The following is a 6,000-nucleotide window of genomic DNA, read 5'->3' on the forward strand; positions in this document are numbered from 1 at the left end:
GAGGAACTGTGTGTAAGAAAGAAGCTCCCACCTCTACATATCCCCATGACTCACCATTTACTTGAAAGAAGATACCTTCTGAGTCACAAGTAGTGGGTAGTAGAACATGTCAAGCTCTGAGTCCCTGTAAGCTATGTTTAGCATGTGGTCAGATTCCTGCTGTGCCCTAAGAAGCTCTCTCTTCTATGTTTTGGAGTTGGGTATTTACCCGTCAGAGTTACAAATCTTGTACGTACCTGCGTAAAAATGTACATGTACACATACACACACACACAGCTTCTAAGTCATATCTCATTTCCAGATCATGTGAATATAATGACCAACAACTTTTAAGTCTCAAATTTTTATTATCATTATTTTTTTGCACATCAGCTGGTTCTCTTTAAGTCTAAAAACTTTAAGGAGTAAAAGTACGACATTAAAAAACCACTCCACCAAGACTCATGAGCTTTGATGACACTTTTCCTTCAGTTGAATGAAATCCTACTTGCTTTTTGAAGGGGAGATCTATCAGACTCCACCAGGGTGGTATAGAAGAGAACAGAAAGGCTTATCTTACACATGCTGCCAGGTAATGAGTGTCATTACCTGTGCGTATCTGAACTGGGATCTCTATATCTAGGCTGCCCTTGAACCAAGAATGGATGGGCTGCACAAAGCAATAAAGGCTGAAATCTTGTTGGTGGCAGAGACTTCCAGGCTCACCACAGTTTAATGTATGGCCATCGAGAGGAGATTTAGTGCTCCATGAAGAGGTGCCAGATTGAATGAAAATCAGGCAGCTCTATTCAAACACATTAGCAATCAAATGATACAACTACTGAGATAAATGCAAAGAGAGAGACAGAAAAAAAATCCCAGTGATTCATGAATACTAATTAAAGAGGGAAAGGCCAGCATAGACATTGTTCTTGTCTCCTTGGAGTCTGACTCTAGATTCTAATTCACCAGTAAGATTTGGTAACTTGACCCAACAGTGATTTCAAGTTGTTGTTGATTCCACACTTAGACTAGCTTTGCTAATAAAAGGCATTCCCCCCTCACACACACATACACACATGTAGTAAGAAAGAGCAAAAAGAAATGGTGCTAAGAATGGGGGCTGAATACTGCATCTTTCAATAGGCAAAGGGAAGTAAGATTATATAAAGTGCCACTCTAGCAAATAACAAGCCTAATATTCTGTGTTGATTCTCTAAGCTGTTATCTTTATTTTGGCTGCCATAGTACACTGGTACAATATCTCTGGGAAACATTTTTGCTGTGATTCAGAGCCCATGATTTTAAAATTTTATAGAGATTTATTCAATAAATGCATTACCTTCTACTTGCCACAGTGAAACTCACATAATCTAATGAAATGTTCTCACATTTTATGAGGGTCAGTTTGACATTTTACAGTCTCTCAGAGTTTAGTGTCCTTAGCAGATGTCAAAATGAAGAATCTTGAGTTTAGGAAAGAAAATAATTTGTCTTGCTTAGTTCTCCAGACCAGCAACCATTTTAGGTTCCCAGGGCCTTTCTCTTGGGATCTATGACAAGAGGACATTAGCTGCTATGTAACAACCTCCCTTATAGCAATTCTTTTTTCTAGAATAGTAGCTCACTCCCCCCAAGGAGAACTAATATTTTGCTGTTGGTCTACGTTGTTTATTGTTGTTTTTTTTTTTCTCTAGAAACTTCAGCTAGACTTATCCTTATGCTCCTTGTGTTCTCTTTACCCAACAGAGATCTAAGGTGTCACTTACTTCAAAGTGATAATATCCTTTTGCATTGGTTCTGTTGTACAATGGATCACATGAACTATGCTTCTTGCTGTATAGGTTCATAGTTGCTGTCCATGGAGTTGAAAAATAAAACTGAGTATATACATGTCTTTCGTTGGATTTCTAGAGTATCATCGATTCAAATGTTGTGTTTACTCTCTTCTTTCAAAAATGCTATTATTTCTTTTCAGTTGTCAAAAAGCAGCAAGTGTGGAAGTGATAATCTTCACTCTGTCTTAAATGTAATGTGATAAGACAGGTAAAATTACTGAAAATCACTTAGTTTCTTTTAGAAGAGTCATGTATTCAAGGTCCTTTTCTGTCTCTGGATACTATAACTTTTGGCTCCTCCTCTACAAAATTATTTTTAGGAGAAAACTACCCAAAGATTGTTTCTGTAGAGCAAAACCCAGGTAGGACCTAAGCATTTAATCTTTGTTAATTAAGACAAAGGCAGAAGTAATCACTTCTCTTCTTACACCTTTAAACCACGTATTCTTTTTTAATTAATTAATTAATTAATTAATTAGACAGCGAGATCACAAGTAGGCAGAGAGGCAGGCAGAGGTGGGGGGGAAGCAGGCTCCCGGCTGAGCAGAGAGCTAGATGCGGGGCTCAATCCCAGGACTCTGAGATCATGACTGGAGCTGAAGGCAGAGGCTTAACCCACTGAGCCACCCAGGTGCCCCTAAACCAGATATTCTTGAAAGAGAAGTTACCATTTACCTCAGAAGGCCTAAAATTTCTAGATACTACAACTTCTGTATCATAAAATCTATGCCTTTTGATATAAGACAAAGGCTATAAGGTTTCCCAGGCATGTGGTTTCATATTCATCTCATCACGTCGAGAGTTCTTTCTTTTCTATTATCTTCTGATACAAAATAAATTAACAAGTTCAGTTGGACAAACATAGCCTGAATTTTCATTATTTCATAATGTTACTTTTTTCATGGATTTACACTTGAACATGCTTTTCTATCAGGATAAAAGTTGCCCACCAACTTTCCCTTGCTTTTCTTGCTTTCATGTTTTAGGAGAACAGCTTTTGTTTCAAAGATTTATTTTGGTGTCAGATAACTTCTTACATTACGCCTGGAGAAACCAAGTTGCTCTAAACACAGGAGCACCAAAGCATCCAAAAATGTTGTTAAAAGGTAAATGACATTAATTACTGATTTTAGAATGCTAGTGATTCCGTTTTCCCCACTACAGAACAGGGCAGCCGTACTCAGCAAAGTCTTCAATTAACATTGACTTCTACTTAAAATAAAGCACAGATGTAGAAGAATTGTATTAAAGAGTTGTTAAGCAACATGAAACTTGTAGTATGCCAAGTTATAACTCCTGCGTTATCTAGGACCTACAATTAGTTTTTAAAAATCAAAACACTTTTATAAAAATAGCCTCGTATATTGAATTCCAGCATGGCGCTGCATTTTCCTACAGCCATTTCTGTAAGATGCAAGTTTATTTATAGATTGCAAGTGATTCAAAGATGTTACAATATAAAAGGAAATGATACTCTAGAGTGTTTGTTCAGGGCTGTTTGGGGCTCTCTTAGAATGTTCAACTTACTCAGAGGATTGCTTTTAATCTTCAGAAGCAAAAGGAATTTCATAAATTAAAATTGTTAGCCAGATGGAATTTCCTGATTAATTCTTTAGTGTTTGGTGTTAAACATAATAATGAAAGAAAGAGTGCTGAGAGTAAGCCCAATTAACATTTCATAAAATTTATTGCTCTAGATGGCTTACCCTTTTATTTTTATGGTTTCCATCTACTGTCTTCCTGGACAACCTGACTCCCTGGAAAAACTGAGGATGGCCAACTTGCCTTCCTGCTTCCCTTCCTTTCTTTTCTTCTTTATTCAACTTCCTTCTCCCATTTATTCTCCATGTATTCATTGAGTACTTACAAGCCTAGAGGCATTGTTTGAGCACTCATTTTGTCCTATTCTTTATGGATCCTGGTAGAAAGAATGTTTTTAACAGTCCCTAGTTGTGGGTCACTGCTGTTACACCACTCTTGTGTACAAGAGACTCTTAATTCCATCTGCAATCATATACACAAACTTATACTTTGATAAAAACTAGTCTTTGTGACATTGAAAGCAAAGGTGGACATTCACCTTGTATTTTTTCTTTATAATTATTTTCAGCTTTACTGAGGTTTAATTAACAAAAATTATAAGATACTTAAAGTGTACAACATGAATATTTGATATATCATACACTGTGAAAGAATTTCCACAACTGAATTAATTACATCCCATCACTTTACCTATTTACCTTTTTTTGGTGAGAACCTTTAAGTTCTATGCTCTTAGCAAATTTCATTTATACAATACACCATGTTATGTATTAGATCCTCAGATCCTATTCATTTTTTTAAAGATTTTTATTTATTTATTTGACAGACAGAGATCACAAGTAGGCAGAGAGGCAGGAAGAGAGAGAGATGGGGGAAGCAGGCTCCCCACTGAGCAGAGAGCCGGATGTGGGGCTTGATCCCAGGACCCTGAGATCATGACCCGAGCCGGAGGCAGAGGCTTTAACCCACTGAGTCACCCAGATGCCCCTTATTCATTAAAAAAAAAAAAAAAGAGAGAGAGAAGATTTTATTTATTTATTTGACAGAGAGGGAGAGGGAGGGAGAGAGAGAGCACAAGCAGGAGGAGGGACAGGCAGAGGGAGAAGCAGGCTCCCCGCGGAGCATGGAGCCCAACACGGGGCTCAATCCCAGGACTCTGGGATCGTGACCTGAGCCGAAGGCAGACACTTAACCCACTGAGCCACTCAGGTGCCACAGATCTTATTCATGTTATAACCGAAAATTTGTACCCTTTTACCAACCTCTCTCAATTCCTCATCCCAACCCTAGCCCCTGGCAGTCCCTTTTCTATTCTCTGTGGGTATCAGTTCAACTTTTTGGGTGTTTTTAGATTCCACATATAAAGGATACCACACAGCATTTGTCTTTCTTTATCTGGCTTATTACACTTAGCATAATGCCCCCCAGTTTCATCCATGTTGCTACAAATGGTGAGATTTCATTCATTCTTTTCTTTTTATGGTTGAATAATATTTCAGTGTGTGTGTGTGTGTGTGTGTGTATACATATACACACAAACCACATTTTCTTTATCCATTCATGGACACCTAAGTTGTTTCCATATCTGTCCTACTAACCTGGGGTACATCTAGACAAGGACCATATCTTTCATGTTTCATGTACTTTCAGTTCTCAGAACGATGATAGCTGTACTGGCCATCATTAACCCACTGATTCTAGGAATTATTTCCCCTCTCCCCCCATACCATTCATATGACTACGTTAGGAACTGCCAAGCTGAGCTAGAACTCCATGCCAGGGTTGGATGCATAATTTGCAACATCCAGTGCAAAATTAAAATGTAGATTATGTTGTTAAAAAATTATTGGGAATTTCTAGATGGAAACAGCAGAGCATTAAGCAGAGCATGGGATCCTTGTAAGCACAGATCCCTGTGTCACTGCACAGGTTTTATGTCCACGATGCTGGGCCTGCTCTATAGACACACACACACACACACACAGCTATGGTTTATTTGTCCTGGGGAAAGGGAATATCTGACCCATATAAGTTCAGTCAGGGCCCTTACCTGGTTTATTTGTTTGTTTGTGACAGAACGAAGAGAAATTTGTCCTAATTGGGTAACACCGAGGACCTATCTGTAGTCTTGTTTCCAGCCATGCGAAGAAAGCCGTTGGATACGTGGAACACACAGCCCTTCATTCTATCTCAGACATGCACAGGGAAATTTTGTACATAACCAAAGTCTGGATGGCCTGAGAGTGTCCCTGCAGCCCTGCAACTTACCATCCGCTAGCCTTGAAGCTCAAGAGGCTGGATCATGTGATCTCTTGAGCATTTTTGAGATCTATAATTCTCTGAGTCTGTAATCAGATTTTATTAGACCGACTTCATCTATAACCAAAATGTGCAGAAATACAGAAAAGCTCCTGATTACTTGTTCTCCTCAGTCAAGGTTCATAGAACAGCCATTTGTTTAGAGCTTCACAGTATAGTGACCACTGAGATAAAAAACCTTTCCCAGAAGGCTGGCCATCAGCCAAGGCAATTTTTTAGCAGGGTGATTCTGAGTGCTCCCTTCAGGAAAATCACCTAGGTCTAAGCAAAAAAGACCTCATAGTCCAAGGAATGTCTGCCTCCACAGTTTAAGTCCCTTTCT

The sequence above is a fragment of the Mustela erminea genome, chromosome 2, assembly GCF_009829155.1.
Source record: "Mustela erminea isolate mMusErm1 chromosome 2, mMusErm1.Pri, whole genome shotgun sequence".
Lineage (NCBI taxonomy): Eukaryota > Metazoa > Chordata > Mammalia > Carnivora > Mustelidae > Mustela > Mustela erminea.